Source organism: Meleagris gallopavo, chromosome 5 (assembly GCF_000146605.3).
Source record: "Meleagris gallopavo isolate NT-WF06-2002-E0010 breed Aviagen turkey brand Nicholas breeding stock chromosome 5, Turkey_5.1, whole genome shotgun sequence".
NCBI classification, from domain to species: Eukaryota; Metazoa; Chordata; class Aves; order Galliformes; family Phasianidae; genus Meleagris; species Meleagris gallopavo.
This window is the reverse complement of record NC_015015.2, coordinates 57974070-57996176: the sequence shown is the minus strand read 5'-3', so window position 1 is coordinate 57996176 and position 22107 is coordinate 57974070. Positions and strand designations below refer to the sequence as shown.

The following is a 22107-nucleotide window of genomic DNA, read 5'->3' as shown; positions in this document are numbered from 1 at the left end:
CTAAAGGCAGTGTGTTCTACTGGGTGTTCACTTGAGCTCTATCTGAGTGTGCTTCAAACTGTGTCCGTGAAAAATGCTGTAAAATTCAAAGCCCTTTGAAATATCCTGCCATGGAACGCTGTTGACCTGCGGTGATGCTGTCCTCTCCATTTCCTTCTCAAGAGGTGAATAAGTCTATGTGCCCACACCACAGGGGAGACAGGGACACAAAAAGCTCATGTGGAATTAGGGAGTTGGGTCAGAGGAAAGGAAGAGAATGTAGTCTGAAAGGTGAGCACGCTTATGTGTATTTAGGAAAATAGTGGAGATAAAAACATAAACAAGTATAAAGATACATGTAGACGTCTTGGATTACAAAGGACAATTCTCTTGTCCTATGGGTAAGGACAGCACAAGTTCTGGGGCACTGAGCTGGCTGTCCCACTGGGCTGCTGTAAACAGGGACAGATGCACTCAGGTGTTGCTACCTCTTGTTGGCAGATTGAAGCACTGAGTGCAAGCAGTGGCACACAAGGTTGGCAGATCACGTTTTCACAAAGCCCCTGTGAAAGCAAACACATGTTAATGTGTTAAACACATTAGTCATCAGGCGTTTAATTACCTCTTTTCACCTAGGACTCAGATGACCTCTAATAAACAATATCTGTGTTCAGAAGAATGGGCACGAATTGAAACAAGCACTGAGAAGCTCTGATGGCAAGTGACTTCTTCCCTAAGGTCATGCAGGAAGTCTGCAGCAGCAACCTGCTCTGCCATAAACCCAAATCATTCTTTCCTGCTAGGAGCGCACTTCAGCTCGAGTGAAGCTTGTGTACCAGGCTGCAGTCAGGAGGACAAGTGAAAAGGAGGAAATCCTTTTGGAGTCCTGGGGAATCCGTTGCCTGCCCTTGAGATGGTGGGAGGACTCCTTGTCTTCGGTGAACTTGGTGTGGGGCCAGGGTGAGGCTGTCCTGCAGAGCTTGTGGGGAAACAGCAGGCCAGAAGAAGGGTGGCTGGAAAATTTACTGAGATAGTGGGAAAGAAGGAAAGAGGAAAAGTTGCACTGCTGGGGTGGAAATCAGCTCTCCCTGTTGTAACAGCTGTCCCGTGGTCATTGCAGCCACACACTTCTCACCCAAGCTGTTGACTGAGGCTCTGTCCTGCCCCACCAAACAGTGAACCACGTAGAAACTCTGACCCAGAACTAGTGTGGGGGACCCTTGCACTATGGAAAGAAAGAAGAGGGTCCATACGAACACTCCAGGTGTGTAGATCATAGAATCATAGAATATCCCATGTTGGAAGGGACCCATAAGGATCAATGAGTCCAACTCCTGGGATATTACACTGAAACTGAAAAGACTATGGCGTTCTGAGCTGGACGGTAGAAGGAAAAAAGGATATTATTAGAAAAATAAGTTTTGCTGGAGAGAGGGCAAGAAAAACTCAATAGGAAACAGATTGCTTGAAGGCATTTGAATTCTCTGCCCATTTTTGGTGGCAAAATTACCTAAAGGATGTTGACAAACCAGGAAGAGCTTAGGAAACTGAATAAAGAACAAGGCCTGATAACCAGCAAGATCCCCTCAGACCCTGCATGCCTCAGAACGGGCATTCCAGTGAAAATCACCACATTTCCAAACTGCTGGTTTTAGTGTTAATCTTCTGGTGCTGTTTTTAAACAAGGTCTGCAGCAGCTTATGTAGCCAGCTGAGCAGATGATGTGAATAAAAGAAATGAGCCACAGATCAAAAAAGTCGACATGGCTGGGCTTTTAATTTTACCTCTTCGTCTTTTCCCCAGATGTGGTTGTGGGAAGGTATCAGCCAAGAAATTGCAGGTGGCATGGTTATCTTGCTATTTACTGTGCGATGCTGCTGCTACCAGCTATTCAATAATAGGAAATGACTAATGATGTGGTGGAAATTATGAACCAGGATTAATAAAACTTGAAAAGGAACAGTCTGGTCTGTTTGATCCTCTGAAGAGGAAGTCTGTCTGTGTACAAGTCTTTTCCCTGAGGTGATGTTCTTATTAGTCTGATCTGAGTAGGGAGCAGAAGGAATGGAGCTTGGAAGTGGCTTAAAAAGAAGACGGTAAAAGAGGACATGAAGTATTGTTGAAAAACATCCCTGGGTGAGACAGGCTCCTTTCTAATGCTGCCTTGCAGGAGGGTGCTGGTAAGTCAGAGGAAGGCAGGCCAAGTCTGTATGTCACTTGCAAGTGAAAAGGAATTTCTTGGAGAGTTGCATTTGACTTGGGTCAGATTCTGCTGCTCCTTCTCCTGCCAAATCCTCCTTGGGTTGTTTTGCTTGGTGAAGGACTAGAGTGCTTGGCTGCTTGCAGTGCTGCTCAGCCTCGTGAACAGGAGGTGCCAGCTTCTGAGTGCCGCAGCAGTGACACCAGAGTAATGCCTGGGTGGATAGCTGGAGGCAGACTGCATCCACAGAGCTGGAAAAACAGAAAAGTGTGCTTAAAGTTCAGGCTCAAGAAAGGGCCTTTACCCTAACCTTATCCCCAGCATCTAAAATCTTCGGGGCTGGCAGGGCAACGTAGGGCTGTACAACAGCAGAGCTGTGCAGGTTGTACCGCTGGTGATATAACAGAGCTCTTGCACGGTTGGTGGGGACGTTGGCCTTCTCTTAGCTCCTTCCATTTCCCTGAAAGGAAGCATGAGGTTTCTTTCTGTTGTCCCTGTGGACTGGGACAACATTATCTGTTTGCTACGTTCTTTGATGTAACACATTCCCATGGCTGCGTTGGTGAGGCTCTGCTGATCTCCTGCACTCTACCTGAGGCAGGTCAGGGTTGTAGCACTTGGTCTTTTCCCATAGAACCATAGTTGATTCAACAGGGTGTTGAGTAATGATGTCCACTGGTTTGTAATATCTGATAATGTGTGAAGGAAATGTCCTTTGGGTCCTCCTGAAACAGTGCTGTGTGTTTGGTTCAGGTTGCAGAGATCTAAGTTCACTGTGATCCTTTCGAGTCCCATGTTTCTACTAAAAATGGTGTCAGAATTTGGCAATCTTGAATCTTCTTCTTTTTTTTTTTCTTTAGTTGTTCTTTTATGTGCTTTGCCGATGTTGGAACCTGTTTGGTGAGGGAAACATTGTCAGATGGCCTCTAGCTTGGTATATGAAATTGTGGGCAAAGTCTGCACCTCTCACTTAAACCTGCTGAGCTCAGGGTTGTGTTGGATTGAACTGGAGAAAGGGGCTCCCCTCTCCTCAGCACAAGGCAGGAGAGGAATTAGGATGGAGGATGTGACTGCTTGCCTCACGGGGAACTCCTGTTTTTGCATGGAGTTGAAGCATTGCCCTCTGTTCTGGTATGGGGCGCGATTCCTGCTCCCCTTTTTCCCAAGGTTTGTGTGGTGTATGAAACGAGCTGCAGGCTTCTATCTGTCACTAAAGTGGTTCATTGCTTTCTGATACTTTCTGTGGCGAATTCATCAGGTTCATTAAATTAGTGTGAATCAGCTGGATTCACTCTGATCTCATTTATAGCAGCTAAAATTCTGACTTCAGTTTCATGTGGATCATCTCTCTAGACAGAATGGTTGTTGCCTGGTGCTTCTGAAGGAATTAACATCTGATTGAACTCCGTGCATGCAGAGAAGACAGTGCTCCCATCAAATATTGGTGTTGCATCTCAGGTAAATGGATGAGCCATCACTAATAGCAGCATGTGAGTTGGGGCCCAGGGGAAGCATAATTCCCTGGCTGTTTTTTGAGAAGCCTCCTCTGCCATTTCTTCTGTTGTCTCCTAGTTTTTTCCCCTATGCCAACATTCTTTTTCTCCCTCCTCCCCTGATTTCCTCTGACTTTTTCAAATAATTTCTAATTCAAAGTGAAACTCAGCTATGCAACTTTATAAATATAAATTGTAAGGGGCTGACCCTCTCCTTACCTCTGAGCTAGTATTTTTAAAAGCCCTATTGTTTCCCACTGCTTTAGAAGGTTAAAAGTCCAATCTCATTACAAATGCAGTGCATATGTTGTTGTTTAGTATTCTATTGGTGCATTACTTAAAACTACACAGCCAGTCGTATACTCCTATGGCTCATGTCTCACGTCATCGTGCGAGCGGATTGCAGCCACTGGTCTTTTATTTAAGAGCATTGGTCCCTACTTTGTGATATCTGAGGATCTTCCTTCTGTCGTTTTGGTATCATAAAGCATTTTCACTCTACGCTTGGGCAATACAAAGAAACATTCAGAGCTTGAAATCTCATAATCAGCTTTGATCATGCTGCTTTTGGGAAAGTAAGGACAGATGACTTTGTCTTGGTGGAATGTTCCTCTTTGCGAATGCTTTTGAAGTATTTTTTTCCCTCTTGTTTTAAACCAACCCACTTTCTCTTGCTGTTGTCTTATTCATAAGCTATGCACCAAGTTGTTCCTTTCCTCATTGTGCCTGAAGGATTTTTTTGTATCTGCTAGAGTGAACAGAAACCCATCAAATAATTGGATCAGATTGAATTTTTAGTCTCACAAACGTTTTTCTTATTGATGGAGTCACCAAGGTTGAAAGACCTCCAAGATCATCCAGTCCAACCGTCTATCTACCACCAATGTTTGGCTACTAAGCTGCATCCCTTAGTACAGCATCTAAATACTTAGTGAACACCTCCAGGGATGACAACTCAATCACCTCCCTGGACAGCCCATTCCAGTACCTGACCACTCTTTTGGAGAAGAAATTTTCCCAAATATCATATTATTCTTAATGTTCAGTTCTTCGTTATCAGAAAACAGCTTCTGTTCAGAATGGATCTGGTCCTGTCATGCCAATCCTATTTAGGCAAGCACATTTGAAATGCACTGGAGGAGGTTCAGGTTGGATATTAGGAAGCTTTTATATTCAGAAAGAGTGCTGATCGTTGGCACAGCTGCCCAGCAGTGGTGGGGTCACCATCCCTGAGGTGTTCAAGAAGCATGGAGATGTGGCACTGAGGGATGTGGGCTGTGGGCATGCTGGGTTGGGCTGGGGTTGGGGATCTTGGAGGTCTTTTCCCACCTGAAAGATTCTGTAAGTCTACTATAAATGGTCCCCCAGATGAAAGTAAATGATCAGTCTTTGATTGTGTGGGACTAGTTGCTGCTTAGTGTAGTCTGTAAAGAATGGATACGACGTCCTGACACCATCAGTATTGATACTTGGCTACAGGAGGTCAAGCCCGAGTGTATTTCTATGTTGAGTAGCTCTTATCTCAAAAAGTAATGATAAAAGTGATGTGTCTTTCATTTGATAACAATAGCATCTTTACTACTTCATCTACAAAAGCTCAGTGGTGATTCTCTCTGTACACTTTCCATAGAATAGAAATATTTGCAGAGCAGTGTCCATACTTTGCAGAAACAGATGCTCAAGCTATTTGTTTTTCTTCTTTTTGCTCTGAGCTAGATGAATATAATGTTCTCTTGTGTTGTAAAAGGTTGTTTTGTATCTCACAGTCACGTTTCGGTATCAGCAAATATTTTAGATGTGAGTTAAGAGAGGTACCCCACTGACAGGAGAAGGCTGGCTGGACTTGTAGCATCACATCGTAAATTCCCTCTTCTGCTATGAAAATGCAATAAAATACATGGCACGGCAGATTTACAATGACAGTGCTGTTGCTGTGTTAAAGCAACTATTTCATCTTTGTTTTAAAACACAGTTTTTACTGTACTACACACAATGAGTACCTCCTCCAAGAAACAATGCCTACAAGCTTCAGATTAATATGAATGTGATCTCATAATGACTCTTCGTCAGCTTGTTACACCGTTATCTCCCTGCTGCTAGTAAATTCTAGGAGTTAAATTTTATATGCAAATGTTTCATTTCAACCATCTTTATATTCAGCTTATCACAAGCCTGGTAGTGCCCCCACCCAGTTACATCAGCCCTGGAAAAACTGAATTCAAGATGTCTTTTATAGTCTTACTGCAGCATTATATTTGCAAGCCTGACCACACACATCTAGCGAGCTTCCCAGCTAGCCACAGCCTGGTCTTGTTGGGTGGTGCAGGTGGGCAGGGTCGTGCCTGAATGAGGAGCTTTATGAACACAGATTGGCTGTGTAGGACAGTGGTAGCATGGGACAGGGTGCCTTCTGTCTCTAGATAGATGGCTGAGCATCTGCAGGTGCCTTGTCCAGGTGTATCAGTGCTTACCTTCTCACTTCCATTTTTGCTGTTGGGTTCTGTCTTGCAATGGGAAAGCTGAAATGGCAACTTTTAATATTAATCCAACTTTTAATCCAACTTTATGGCCCCTTTCCTTTCCCACTGTTAGATTGTTGTAGAGGTGTCAGAGTTTGTCTAAGGGTGCAGCAGATCCTGATTCAGCAAAGCATTTAGTGTATGTCTGTGGCAGTCCTGCGACCATTTGTAGAATCACTAGAGTTGGAAAAGACCACTAAAATCATCGAGTCCAGCCATCAACCCCTCACCACCATCATCCTGCAAACTGCAGCTGCTTGTTTCTGGAGGAGTAAAGGAAAGAAGAGAGGTACTCGTGATTCCACCTATGTCATATTCAGCAAATAAATCCCTGACACTGGAGGACCTTTGCTAGGGATCTGTAGATAGATACTGCCGTGCTACATATTGACATATTGGTAGGTTTTCTTCTGCTTGTTGTTTCGTGTGTGTGTGTGTAAGTAGAACAGCATGACTTACAATGGGAGATTTAATGGGGAATTAATTCTACATGCAATTAAGCAGTTGTTATTAATAGCACCAGTACATAGGTGAGAATTTCAAGGCTTAAAATGGAAGCAGGAGGGTTTAGTTATGGTGCTGTTGGTGTTTCCATGCATATGGAGTGTGAATATATTTTATTCAAGTCACAGTGGATCAAAAAGATCTGCTGAATTTTTTATAGTGGGCTCACTGGGTGTATATACAAGCTAACCTCCTTACATTTTTTTGTCTGATAGGATGTTCAAACACTTTCTTTAAAGAACCTCTTCCACTGATTACTGGAGACATATCCCATGATTTTTATGATTGGCTTTACTTTCTTGATTTGTACTTGTGTTAATGGTTCGGTATGATGGCAATGATTAATAAATTTTAGGTGCATGTCTCCATGTTTCCCAAAGACACAGGGACACCTGACATGGCCTGGAGTAATGGAAAGTCTATGTCTTTCAGAATTGCATCAAAGTAGCTGTGAAAATGTGCATTTCATTATTTACAAAACATTTTTTCATATCATTTTGACGTAAAACAAATTTTGTATTTTCATTTCTTCTGTGGTTGCAGCACACTGCAGTGTCATGAAACACATCTGCTCCAGACCTGTCAGAACTGGGGCACTTCTAACACAGGGGGGGCTGAAATCTCATGCATGTGATAAATGTTTGCTTTTTGCATCGCAAGTCACATAAGCCAAAGGCACTGATAACCAGGAGCACTGGGCCAGGACTAAGTATATGGAAATATTGCAATGATACCTGCTTCTAAATCTTGGGTGTTTTTTTTCTAATCCTTAAGAGGCCATTGGGAAGTTGTAGCTATAGCACTGTGTCTGCAGGTTAGCAGAATCCTGGCTCTCAGTGTGAAGCCATCAGAGCAAGCCATAGAAGAACATCAATGAAAATCAGAGTCGGAATGGTTTCCACTGTTACTCCAAGTCAGCAGGAAGGTTTGGCCAACCAGTGGTTTAGGATTAACGCGTGCATCAACTCACATGGACAATTCCAGTCAAGCCAGGAGCTGTCTTTTCTACGGTCGCAAGGAAACAATGCAAGTCACCTGGCATTTTTTCCCAAATTGCAGAGTTTCCTTTCTTCTGGAGAACTTCACATTTGCAAAGCAGCACGTTTACAGTGGATTCCCACATTGGAAGCAGTGACATCAGTGATTCCTCTTGCAACTTCCCATCGGCACCCCAGGGACAGGGCTGGTCTTCCTCTGGTCGCACGCACTGAGATCTGAGGATAGCAGGTGCTGTAATACATTCAGTGCTGCTGCTCTTGCTGGGCATTAAAGGCAGCAAACATTGCAGGTGTTACCACAGTGCTCAGCCAATGCCAGCACCTGATCGCTCTTTACTTTTCAGTGATCATTAACATCTTGTTGGCCAGTGGCAGCAGAAAGCAGTGACTGCATACCCTTTCCTGCACGCTCAGTGCTTATGAGCCTATTCCAGGTGATTTGGGGATATGGATTATCTGAGGTTTTATTCCTAAGGGGGTGAGCTGTTGGCAGTAGCCTTTTGGGTGAGTCAAGCTAAATATGTTTTCTGCTGTTTTTAAGCTTGCTCAGATGTTCCTCTCAAGATACGCAGTGACACACTTTGCATGGTTCCTGGAAATTGAAGCTGCTTTCACAATGCTTTCAGGCTTGTTTAGGGCTTAACAGACAACATATTGAAGCTGTTTGATTTAACACACAGTGATTTAACAAGCTGTTAACTGGTTAAGGAAAATTTCCCATTTAGCTTCTTGCTGTTTTTTTTAGGTGTTGCTCAACCAGTTTACCTGTTAGATTTTTGAGGTGGCCAGTAGTCAGTTCTCTGATCATTCAGTTGTGGCTTGGCTATATATTAAGATGAGATGAATGAGAATATGCCACTCACAAACTCAAACTGTAGGAAACAGCTTGTGTTCCCCTGCAAGGACTAGAACTCTCACAGATCTATGACTGTTTTATGACTTTCCCAAGGAGACACCTCTCACCAGAGAGACATTAAAGGTTCGTTGCAAAGATGGTTGGAACCGATCCCACTGAGGTTGTCTGGGTGGAAAGTATGTGTGTGAGTTTATGCATCCTCACACCCCTGTGTTTCTCTTCCATGCAGCCAGGAAGCAGATTCATCCTCCCACCACGTATATTCATCAGGTGTTTTATGACTTCAGGTCCTACAAAAGGAAACATCCAACTTAGCTTGATGGAAGATTTACCCAAGTAATGGTGTCATTAATAGCACCCACGATAAAAGTGGAGCATCGCCCACTGTGATTGTATGGAGCATTGCATGATAGCTGGGATGTCCGTAAAATGGGCACAAAATTGACTGCAGCTGCACAATAGGTGATTAAACTAGTTTTCTCATGCTGTAACTGAGTTAGCCCTCTTTAATACTCATTTAAGAATTCTTTCTCTTTTATAGGACTGTAATATGCATGAGCCCATTCCTTTCCACCCTTCCTATTGCTCTACAGCAACGTCCTGTTTAATACCCTACTTTTATTTCTTATTACTTCTTGCAGTCGATCTCCTCTCTTCATCCTGTGTCCTGGGAAGCTTAGCCAAAACCACACCAAAGTTGTTATACTGGTCCCATAGCACAAGTAGGTTTCCCAGGGAACGACTGGCACAGAGCAGATTTCCCTTGTTCCATTTCTGTCTTCGTACCTCAGAACCTGCCTGTGTGGGGGCCACATGGGATGAGATGATGTCATTTCTTCAGTCTCCCCAGGTTCTTTTGTGGAATAAGGGGACATTCTTACCCAGCTTCCATGAATCTTGTCTGTAATCTATGTAAAACCTGGGAAATCTGAGAGATGAGGATTTCTTGCATACGTGCTTGGGTCTGGTAACCATTTCAAGAACTCTTCCTGCTGGAGGGGAGAAATAGCTAGGTTTACCTTTGATGAAAAGCTACGTAATTCAGTCTAAGTCCACTTGGCTGAGCTGTCTGGCATCTGGGAGTTCCTAAAATGTGAGCAGCATCCCAAACTTCACGTAAGCAATGGTTGTAAGCAAAAGTTTACGAAGAAATGAAATGCAGCTGTATCACCATTGCCAATGTACACCATTCAAAGCTCATGAATTTGTCACCCCAAGAACAAAACCAGAGCACTTTGGGCTCTGCTCCTACTGGTTAGCGTGTAGAGTCCCAAGGAATGGCTGTGCTTCTCTAAGTTGATCAGCAAAATACAAGGCAGAGAATTTCAGTGTGTAGTGGAATTGCTCCTGATAGGGCTCAAAGCTTGTGTTTTGGCCTGTCTACAAGAGGAAATGATGACTTAAATTCTGTGATATAGAACTTACTGTATCCCAAAGCAAATCATTCCAGTGGTTAACCGTTCACACTGCTAAAAATGCACCTTTTGCTTTTTAGCCCTTGGAATCAATCTTTTAGGGTTTTCTCCATAACTGCGAGGTTTTAAGACCTGTTTTAATTTATAATGAGACTGGAATTCTGACATAATAGCAAGCTGCTGGGACATGGGGCTAGGAAGAAAGCATCAAATAATACAAGGCCAGCAATAGAAAGGATAGATCTGGAAGGAGTGCTGAATTACCCACTCTTCCAGTAGGAGAGGGCCATGGCGGAGTGGTATTGTTTTTACCAGCGGATGACTAAAGGCAGTTTTCTGGAAAACAAATGCACCCTGATCAAAGAGACTCCTGTCCAGTGAAACGAAACAGATTGAAAATATATTTATCCATTTAAATATTGCTAAGCTCCTCTCGGTCCCTGCTGAGCAGACGACGCCTATCCCATCCACCTCTAATCTGAGCAGCTCGCTGTGTCTACCAGACCTATTTGCAGCGAGGCTCTTTCAGGAGACAGAGCCCTGCCCTGGGAGGCTGCACGTCTCCGAGGGCTCTTGGAAGGGGAGCAGAATTCCACGTCTGCCTCGGTCCACCCACGCAAACAGGAAGGGGACCGTGCCAGATGATAAGTCCAACTTACCATCCAGGGTAACCAGATGCCAGAGAGGATTGTTTTCATTTCCACGGGATTTCTAATTAAGGGACATGCTTTAACTGTGTTTTCAATGGCTGAACATCCAAATGACAGTTTGATATGAGCAATTTGTCTGGCCGGCTAGATAAATTCATAGCAAAGCTAAAGGATTTTCCGTTAGAAATGGGTGCACATCCTTCACTGTGAATCGGATCAAACATTCCTATAACTAAAGAATCCCCTTTATGTAACAGCTTATTCTAACCTTCATTTGCAGTTTTAATGATCAAAGTCTCTCCTGATTTGTCCCCAGTCATGGACTCTGCCAAGTACTTGGGGCTGTGGTTTTTTTTTTTTTTTTTTCTGAAGTCTCATTCTTGTTCCAATTTGATGAATGAAGGGAAATGTGCATTCCCATTTCTGCTGTCCCACCCAGACCTCATGAGCAGTAGCATTGTCTGACCAGTTCCTGGGGGAATTTGCTACCTGCATAGCTGCTGGCTGGGCTGATGCAGCTGCATTTCTTTTGAAGCTTTATTTTTTAGAGATGTGATCCACAGCCTGGGGAACAGGTAAAGTGAGGCAAGGTGCTGGTGGCTTTCTGCCTGAGGAAGCGAAGTGGAATGTGACTAGTCTATGAGCTGCCCTTTGTTTCTGCAATATTGGAAATCCATTCAGTCGTGCCAGATGTTGCTTTGGTTACGGACATGCTGCCTTTTATCGTACACACAGAAATAACTTAAAACCATGCTCACGATACGCACAGCTAGCAGAGGTGATGTGGGCAAATGTTAAGTGGATTTGTTCCTGTATGAAACTGTCCTGATAACTTTGAGGGGTTAAGCTAGAAAGACTTTGATAATTTAGTTCAGGTTGTTGGGAACTGAGCTTTGAAGGTTACGTGATTGCATGTTCTCCCTTCTCCCATCGTCACATGGCACCATTCGAAACATGTCTGAGTGGAGAATAAAGTTATTTTTGGTACTGTCCCAGAAACTTATCAGGTGAAATGCAATTAATGAATCAAGAGCTTAAAAATATCTACCCAGAAGCAGCAGGTACTCTTCTGGTGACTGAGTACAAGAATTTCATTCAGAAGAACGACATACAAAAAGCTTTTCTTACCTCATCTCTTCACAGATTATATTTCTCTTACTTCCAGGGATGTTACATTTTTGCTCTTCCCTTTAAAATACGCCTGCACCTTAGCAAATCAGAGGACAGGAAAATCTCAATTTGCATGAGCTCAATGAAGATTTAGCTGAAATCCTTGTAGGGTTTGCCTGCCTCAGGTCTTCCTGTAGCACAGGCAGCCCGCATGGTGCTGGAGGGAGGTTGAGAGCAGGAGCAGAGGTGGCCAGAAAATGCAGAGAATCCATGATCTAAATTCACAGTGGACCTGAATGAATGCAAAGAATGAGGGAAAGAAAAGAAGGGAACGAGGAGTCTTCCAAGGTTATGTCTGAAGCAGTATGGTGGGGATGCCCAACAGGGCTTGCAAGCAGATGGGGGCTGATAAGTCCAAGGAGATTGGGATAGAGCCTGCTGGCTGATAAGGATGCAGGTGGCTGGAGGCAGGTAGCTGGGTGGGAGCAATAGTGATGGAATGTATGGGATGGAAACAGTTGTCGGTGGTAGAGGAGGGAAGTGTAGTAGACCGAGTGCAGAGAAGGAAGCAGGGACAAATTGCACCGGGGAGATTCAGGAAATAATTTTTCTCCAAGAGAGTGGTCAGGCACTGGAATGGGCTGCACAGGGAGATGGAGAGTCACCATCCCTGGAGGTGTTCAAGAAGCGTTGAGATGTTGTGCTGAGGGACATGGCTTCGTGGGAAATACTGATGGTAGGTGGACAGTTGGGCTGGATGATCTTAGAGATCTTCTTCAACCTCGGTGATTCTATGATTCTATGACAGAGAACCAGTGTCAAGAGATGGAAGAGATACATAAATGGGACACAAAGTGTTGTAAGGAGGAGTGCCAAGGTCCTGTGTGGAACCAGCAGCTCAAGATAGCTGCACGAATGGTGGTTTTCAAAGCCGGTCAGTCTGAAGGAGCCTGACTATGGGTCAGCAGTGGAAAGAGCACAGATTCATTTGAGTTGGAAGGGACCTTGAAAGATCATCTAGTCCACAGTTTATCTCCAAGCTGCAGCCAGACACGACATCCCACCGTTTTGAGTTCCTCACCACCTCTGCCACTTCTGCTGTCCATGACAGAGAATGTCTAAGGCCAGTTGAGGAAAAAAATGGGCTGATCATAGAAGAAAGGCACGTACGTCACTGCCTGCACTCTGAGGACTTAAGGCGTGGGCCATCTTAGGCTGTGCATTCTCCAAGTGTGGAATGATTGAATTTGCAACTGTACTAATGTTTCTCCGAATGAAGTCTTGATAAATAGTACAGAGCAATGGGTTAAGAAGATGGAGAAGGATTATACTGTTCAGAAGGGAACAGCTTTAGCAGATAGCTAATTAGAGATAACAGAAGTGGAGAGCACAAGGCTAATACATCATGGCTGGAATACCTACGTTCATTAATAAAGCCAACAGGGAAGGACTGTCTCTGTGTTCTTATTTTCTGTGTGTTTGACAGTCCCCAAAGACATCGAGGCTCCAGTGCTGGGCATTGAGAACTTGTACAGGAAGATGGTATTTGCATTAAGAGGCTCAGTTCAAACAGACAGGGCAGACACAGAGTGGGAGAGGAGCAAGAGTGCTGAGAGGTAAAGCAGGTGGCAATGGTTAGCAGCAGAGCTGATGGCTGGACTGCTGAATCCCAGGGCACTGATGTATCTGTTAAATTGTACTGTTTGCACTCGTGCTGAAGCCAAAAGGAGGTCTGAGTAAATGCTCAAGGCTAAAAGCACTGTGGGATGTCTGCCTTAGCAACCAGAATCTGAAATGGGCTGATTTTGCTTTTTTAAAGGAAAAAGCAAATGAATCCGTTCCTATTCTGAATGGTCCTGCTGCCACCATAGCACACAATGAGCACTGTGTTACGAGAGGAGAAATCCCATTAAAATCAGAAGGGCTGCAGCCCTGAGCCCTGGAGGGAGATGCAGACATACTGAAAGCTGTTTGCATTGGCTGAGAAACACGCAGGTTAACGGTACTTCCAGCATTTTCACAGGGCCTAGAAACGTCCTCCACGCTTTGCATGACAGGTTAAATAAGATGTTAAGTACTAGTCTGAAGGTTTATATAATGCAGCGTTGGGGCAGCAAGAACAGAGCTTTGATTCCAGGGTAGATGAGGGCAGTTCTGCCAGGGAACACGCCAGCTTTGTGTTCCTGCAGTCCTAGGGCATCGATTCACCCAATATTGGCGTGCTCAAATTCCTAGATATAGATAAATACTAGATTTAGCAGGAATTTATACAAGTCTTTTTGTATACAAATCTCAAGTCTTCTTCCCTCCCATCGATAAAGGCAGACAGTGCCAAGACGCTGTAAGGTTTGTTTCCAGCATTTTGATGGTCGTTTTCAAGAAGAGAAAGCTTTGAAATCAATTTAAGTGCATTTCCTTGTTTGACTAAAAGCCATAAAGCCATCAGAAGAAGTGAATCTGGATAGTTTTGTCACGACTGAAAAAGTGTAGGACAGCATATGTTTTAGCTGAGCTTATTTAGGACATCCTGCTGCTAAAATCAGCCTACGGAATGGTCAAATTTCATTAAAGTAACATTCAGACTATTTGTACTCAATTAAACGTTTATTTTAAATTTCCTCTTGATTTACTGATTCAAATGCATTGTTCATTTTTCACATACCAAGCGCCGTTGCTTGGTCTCAAGGGAATTATTGTTACAAATTTAACAACTGTGACATATTAAAAAGCGCATTTAAGGAAGAAATTAAGGGTTGGAAGGATGTGACCAAATGTTTCCGTAGCGTTTGGCCAAAATGCCACTGAAATGCCAACATGGTTTTAACAGGAGTTAAAATCAGAACTTTCAGAGCACATCTTGCCTACCAGAGAGATAAAATAATCCTTGTCTGCATCAGTAGCAGGCATACATCCATTGCACTTGCCAGAAAAACATTTCCTAAGTTTTATTTTCATTTTGGAAACTACTTTTAACTGCTGGGTAATTAAGGTGTTAGCTCTGTGCTGTGCAGCTGATTAGCAAGGAGGAAGTCAATAGCTCAGAGCGTGGAAGCAAAAATGTTCAAATGAGATGCTTCGTGGAGGCACCTGCATCCCTAATTAATGGCCGGGCGGGAATGTCAGGAACCGCTTTTTCAGGAAGTTCTTTGAAAGTCAGACCCCAAACTGGGCAATGAAAAATAGGAAATGGTTTTAAAGTGAGACAGGGGAGGTTTGGGTTGGATATGAGGAGGAAGTTTTTCAGCCAGAGGGTGGTGAGGCACTGGAACGGGTTGCCCAAGGAGGCTGTGGATGCCCCATCCCTGCAGGCATTCAAGGCCAGGCTGGATGTGGCTCTGGGCAGCCTGGGCTGCTGGTTGGCGACCTGCACACAGCAGGGGGTTGGGACTGGATGAGCGCTGTGGGCCTTTGCAACACAGGCCGTTCTAGGATTCTGTGATTACTTCTGAGAAACACGAGCTTACGGTCAGAGTGAATTGGGAAGGGCATACGTGCAAGCCTGTGGAACTGTGTCCATGCTTATTTCCCTGTCGTTTCAGTTGCCTTGGTAGGTTTATCAGAACAAGATTGTTCCAAGGGCTGTGAAAGCCTCTTAGGGTGCTCAGGGCACCGGCACAGGAAAGCTTTGATGCTGGTGCTCAGTGTTTATGGAATCACAGAATCCCAGCATGGCCTGGGTTGCAAAGGCCCACAGTGCTCACCCAGCCCCAACCCCCTGCTGTGTGCAGGTCGCCAACCAGCAGCCCAGGCTGCCCAGAGCCACATCCAGCCTGGCTTTGTTCTCCTGGGCAATTTGAGGAGCAAAGCTGTTTTCCCTGAGTTGTGAACCTTACGCGGGTGATTCACTTTGAGATTTTTAAAGACAGCTCATGGTGGCAGTACTGAAGTGCAGGACAGCCACACCGCTGCTTTTTTGCAGGCTGGCACAATTGTTGCATACTTCAGAAACAAGGCGAATTGCGCTGCTAATTAGCACTGGTGATGGCATTCCATGAAGATCAGCTCATTAGAAATCTGTATCAGTGTAGATCAATTAAAAATCTGTTCCTCTTCATGGTTCTGATGCTCTTTTTTCTTGCTTCTGTGCCAGCACACAGCCACATCTCAGACATATGGAGCAGCCTCTTTGGGCAGGAGGGACCAGGGAGCAGACCTCAGTGATGGCTGCCTCTCCCACAGGCAGGACGGGGTGCTCTTGCTTCTACAGCAATGCATGGAAGATTTTGTTTGTTTAATTCTCCTGCGAGGCTGTTATATGGTATGTCCAGGAAAATGTCTTTTTTTTTTCCTCTTTGGTTTGAATCCGTTGATTACTTACAGTTCTGTTAAAAAAGAAAACAAAACAAAGCGTATGAAAAATCTGGTGGTTAGCCTCCCTGCCCACAGCATGGGGCTTGGATGTCAGTGATCTTTAAGGTCCCTTCCAACTTAAGTCATTCTATGATTCCGTGAAAGAAGCATGCTTGAGAATTGCAATCGCCCTAATTTCTGTGTTTTTCTGAACTTTCTTCACTGAAGAGCTTGGTCCTGCCTTGTCTGGAATGTGTTCATTGAATCTCGATGCACATGGCAACCTGTGACCAGCTGTGGGACCATGTGGGAAAGGACTGGTTTGTCTGCTGAAGGTGAGGCAGCAGCTCCTTTGCACAGTTCAAGGGCATGTGCTCAGCTTGCCATACATCATTATGGAGACGTTAGGGCCCGTGGCTTGGCAGCAGCTGTGACATTAAAATGTATAAGATGTTACCAAAGGAAGCACTCGGCAAAATTTTTTTGGCTTCCCTAGACATAAACAAGAAATTTTCTCTACAATGGTAAGTTACAGCAGGGGATGAGTCACTAATATATTTAGAAGGACGTCCTCTCCGGAGACCACAACTGGCTAAATTAAGCCAAGAGAGGGCAACCCTGGTGGCTGAGGGGCACAGTGGGGAATTCCCAGATGAGATCTGTGTGTTACACACTGCTGCCATCCTGAATTTGTGCAGGACAGATTTTCCAGTGCTAGAAATAGATGTGGCCCTTTGCTATCTGCGCAGATAAGCTGATTCATAGCAGCTGAAGTGTTGTCTTCAGGAGCAGATGTACAAGTGAGAAGTTATCTTAGTCAATTGGATTTCTGGTAGCTTAAGGGAGATTCCTGCCATGGAATTCAAAGGGCACTTTGAGCATTCTGTGGCTCTCTGGATATAAATGTAGTTTTTGCATCTGATAAGCCAGTTCTGAAACTCAGATTTCCACTTTGGCATTCATTAACCTACAGCTCAGTAGCTTTTATCACAGAATCACAGAATGGCTTGTGTTGCAAAGGCCCACAGTGCTCATCCAGCTCCAGCCCCCTGCTGTGTGCAGGTCACCAACCAGCAGCCCAGGCTGCCCAGAGCCACATCCAGCCTGGCCTTGAATGCCTCCTTGGGCAACCTGTTCCACTGCCTCACCACCCTCTGTGTTCTATATCTGACCTGGGCAATAAAATGAGTTCTTTATGTCATACTTTGCTTTCAAAGAGAAAGTGTGGTGAAGATGTAGTGTCATAGTTCAGAAAAATCCACAGCAATGACCTGCAGCTTGGAGAAGTGCATCTTCATTCTTGAATGATGTAGTAACTGCTTAGCTTGTACAGCTGATTTTACAAAAATATTTATTTCAGTGAGATTAATTCCAGCACACTTCTGGCTTCTTCTTTTAGAATTTTTCCTTGTTCCTTCATTTGGCTCTTGATGAGGTGAGAGCTGCAGCGATGGCATCTAGAGACTCTTGTTTGCAATAACATCACTCTACAGTGCAGTCTGGTGAGGAGGACCATAAGGCTCTACGTGGCCATATGCACTGACACACCAACACCACGATGTCGAAATACAAACGGGAAAGACTTCACATCTGCCTGGTAATGTAACAAAGCAATATTAACATTTTCATAAAATGTTCTGAAAGCGGTTTGGTTTGGCTCGCCATTCGGATACTGAAGCCAAAGAGACTGTCCTGAGAGCAGTGCAAGCAGAAAAGCAATACGGTATAGTAAATGAGGCTGCAGGATCTGAAGTGCTATTTTAATAAGGCAGTAAATGTGGCAGAGCATTGTAAAATCCCTCATTTTTCTGCCTGTGCCCACATACTTGAAAAAAGGCAAGAACGTCCTGCATAGCACATGGTGCAGTCTGGGGACATAGTTTTCATCCTGATGGTCCCTGTGAAGTTCACAGGAAGTTTGAGCTTTACTTGATATACTTTATTCTGATTGATTTGCTAATTTTATCAATTATCCAAAGTTTAAAAATGGGTGCTGGTCACGAATTGCAAGGTGATCACTGTAAACACCAACAGAAGAAGGACGGAGAATGAACTTAATTCCAGTCTGCCTATCAGAAAAAAAAAGATATCAGCAGGGATTTTTAATCCAGCAGCAGAAGTAACATGAACTGGTAGTTCAGAACCTTGGGATTAACAAATTTAAACAAATACGAACACTGAACAATTTATATTGCATTTTACAAAGGGATGCCTGAATGCTTCCTTAGCAGCCTTGCAGGCCGGGTGCTGTAATTCAGCCACCGTGTAGGTGGGTAAGGGCAGGAACTGGAGGTTGGCATCCCACTGCCCCTGGGACAGAAGCTGAATCAGAGCAGTTATAACAATCCCTTCAACCCCAGATGTTTTTCTTGCAGCTGGACTTCCCATACTGAACCTGCTGAGGTCCTTGGTAGCTCCGTCTGTGATCTCCTGGACAGGTTTTTGTTTGCATGCTAGTTTGGGAAATGGTTCTTCTTCATATGTGTACTTGTATTTACATGTGAACAAGAGCAGTTATTCTTCATCAGCCTTTGTTCTCCTATTTTTAAAAGGCTTACTCATCCCTTCAAATATTAGAATCAGCTTTTAGGTGATTAGAATCTGATTTAGGTGACTGTTCTCACCCCATGAGCAGCAAGAAATTGAAATGAACCATTTCTGGAATGAGCTGTTGTTGATCCAGGCTGTCCAACAAGTACTTGAATAACAAATATCTCTTACCAAACCAATGTTGGTTCATGAACAGAGAAAAAGAATGAAGTTCCTTGGATTGCTTGTTTGCAAAACACACTTCAGCCCTTTCTTTGCTGTCCAGCTGTCGGGAACTAGATCCTTAACTGCTGAACCAACTCAACTCATTGACTTCAGTGGGGAGGTGGCAATCTACATTAAGTGATCATCGAGACTTGAGAGTGCAGCAAGACAGCAGTGTGAAAAATACAAATGGGAGGGGGGAATGGTAGCAAGACATTTCAGGATAGCCAGAAAGATTTCTGGGATAAATTGCAGATACAGTCTGTTTTCTGCAAAGATAAGTTTTTTGTTGTTTTTTTTTTTTCCTTCATCTCTTATCTCCTATTTCTCTTAGTGCTCACAGAGATCAAATGCGAAGCAAAACTTGTAAGGAGGGGGAGGGTTAACACAAGTGATGCAGCAAGGGATATGGACAACTTTAGAAACAAATCTCTTTGTCTTGACAATTTTAGCCCTCTTTTTTATCAGCTGGTTCTATTGGAGTGTCACCACTAGCTAGAAAAATTGCTGTGCAGATGTTGCCTGCAATGTACAATCACCACTGCAGGAACACCATCTGATCAAATACATCAGATTTTCCACTGAAGTTGTGTTTATTGGCTTAGCAGTGCAACTGGCTTGAGTGTAAAAAATCCCAGCAATTTCACATGTTTGAAACTAAATCATTTGCTTGATCTTGTCTTCTCCGGTTTGGTCATGAGACAGTTGCATAAGGAGGCATCAGGCCCAAAGAGGGAATGCTGTGAAACAGGCAGTTCTTCAGACTGAGTGGGCATTGCTGTAATATTCTGCACTGGTATGGGGGTGCAGAATTCTGTTGCTTTTAAACGTGTTGTATTTGTCTTTGGATAGACATGAAGTGGAAGCTGTGTTTCCTTGAAATGCAGATTTGAAATGAGCTGAGCTCGGGAGTTGGTTCTGTTTAAGCAGATGGGCATAGAGGCAGCGCTGAGTCAAGCAACTGTATAAATAAAATTCACTCATCTCAGGGGTAAAGCAATTAGGATGTCACTGCCTTGCACTGAGAATGCAAAAAATGGTGGATAATAGCAGGACAAGGGGAAATGGTTTGAAGTTGAGGGAGGGCAGATTTCAGTTGGATGTGAGGGGGAAGTTGTTTGCTGTGAGAGTGGTGAGGTGCTGGAACAGCTGCCCAGAGAGGCTGTGGATGCCCCGTCCATCCTGGAGGTGTTCAAGGCCAGGTTGGATGGGGCCCTGGGCAGCCTGGGCTGCTGTGAGATGTGGAGGTTGGTGGCCCTGCCTGTGGTGGGGAGTTGGAGCTTCGTGATCCTTGAGGTCCCTTCCAACCCGGGCCGTTCTGTGATTCTGTGATAATGGTTCTCTTGGCATGTCGAGGTTTGAAGGTCTGAAGATTAAGCAGGTGAGCTGAGTGCTCTTCTGGGGTAGAGAGGAATCTTGGTGAAGAAGTTCCCCTCCTGGCAGAATGGTAAAATCCATCCTTCAGCACCAGGAGACTTTCTATTAATGTTTTTGGAGAGAATTTGCTGTCATTTAACATTCGTGGCCCTTGGGAAGAAGAATTCAATTAGATAATTAAGGGTTATTAGTGTTAATTATTGCCAACGTTGTAATGTTTAGAGGCCCTTCTTTTTTTCCTATGGCTTATAAAAAAACAGAAGTGAAGACAGTTCTTTTCCAAAATGCTTTAGTTCAAGAACGCTGTTAATATAACAGAAATACCCCCCAAAATGTGAAGCAAGATCTCTTTCCTAGTGAGCAGCTACTCAGGATATGCCAATGACTTCACTTACTGCTCACCTGCCTCTCATGTTTCATGGTTGAAAAAAATGTTGGTATGAGATTTTTAAATCACTTCTTCAGCAAGTAATGCCAGAAGTGCTTTGAGAGAGTTGATCTGTGAAGTTATTTGAATGCCAGGGCATACATAGAATCAGGGAATCGTTAGGGTTGGAAAAGGTCATTTAGTCCAACTGTTGACCCATCACCGCCAGGCCCACTACGTTCATTAATACTTTAATAGTTAAGGAGCTGGTGAATCTCATTCCAGCCATAGGAGGCATTTTTAACAAACTTTTGTGGAAGGTGACAAAAATCTGGATGCTGGCCGTAGAGTTTTAAAGCACCTTAAAAATGAGAAAGCTAGTCAACAGCTTCTCCATTATCCTGCTGCATCGCAGAGTCCCTTACACATATAGCCCAGCTCACACCATCAAAGCCATCACAGCGGAACGTTTTGCCCAGGAGATGTATCCAAAATACTGTAAATTCCTACGAAAAGAAATTCTTTGCCTCCATTAGCATTTCAACACACACTCACTACAGAGATCTCACTGGGGGTAAAGCATTAAAATCCTTTCAAAAGTGGTTTCGTTGGCTAATTAGACGATAAACATAAACCTGATGCATCCAGCTGTACAAATAAAACGTGACTTTAAAGTTTCATGTCCTGTGTGCAGAGTAGGCTTGAACTTGGAGCCAAGGCGGGCCGAGGGATGGTGGCTGGCGTACAGCTCCGTAGTGCAACCTCGGGAGAGCTGAAAGAGAGTTTATTTTAAGTGTAACTCAAAGGAACTAAGTACCAGTTACCACAAATAGGGTGATCTTTATCTTCCTTTGTTGGCTTGTGCGGAGGGAAAAGAATCTCAAAGGGCTTCACAGAGAGGATATCTCCCTCACATTGCTGACATGACTCATTTTTTGGGTGCTGCCTCACTGCTGAAGGAAATTAACGGGTCATTTCAATGCCCTCTTATGCCCTTGGCTCCTGGTAGGCGTGATCAAGTAGCTAAATGCTCACACAAGTGATGTTTCTGCCCTGCTGCAGTTGGTGGAGGGGAGTTGGGTTCCCCAGCACAGCTCTTTGGCGATCTCGGAGCGGCACCTGTAAGCGCTCACTTTGAGAGATTGCTAATGTGCTAATTACCCAGGACCCAAAAATGCAAGCTGTAAACAAATGAGGACTGTATTTATAATCAATCAATTTTATGACCTTCTGATGGTGATGATATCAGTGGAGTTTACATTGGGAGCCCTTGTACTCCTCCAGGGCAGCTGTGCCCTTATGTTTTAGTTACAACTCGAAGAAGATTTTGCTAATTTACTTTATAGTAAGCGTGCTTAGGAAAAATATTACCTTCCCTAAACAGCTGAGCCCGTTACCAAGTCTCATTTTTAAATAAGGAAAACACAAGGACTGAGAGTACCTTGAGGCTGTATTGTCAGGTGACGGGCTGTTTTGAAAACATCCATGGCAGAAAGTAATGACTTCAGAGCAAAATATTGTTCTCATTGGTATAAGTTGCCGTGAGACAAATCCCACACCCTCTGATGTCAATGGAAAGACTCCGTTTGACTTCA

At 44.0% G+C, this 22107-nt stretch overlaps 1 long non-coding RNA gene across 1 annotated transcript in view; it reads left to right on the top strand.

Annotated features, from left to right (window-relative positions):
- Positions 1-22107, top strand: part of LOC116216707 — a 118799-nt gene that overhangs the window by 71510 nt on the left and 25182 nt on the right. Inside the window, exons 5-7 of the long non-coding RNA XR_004160015.1 lie at positions 3533-3637; positions 15815-15982; positions 17414-17611. This is a non-coding gene — a long non-coding RNA (uncharacterized LOC116216707). The remainder of the gene's footprint in view (positions 1-3532; positions 3638-15814; positions 15983-17413; positions 17612-22107) is intronic.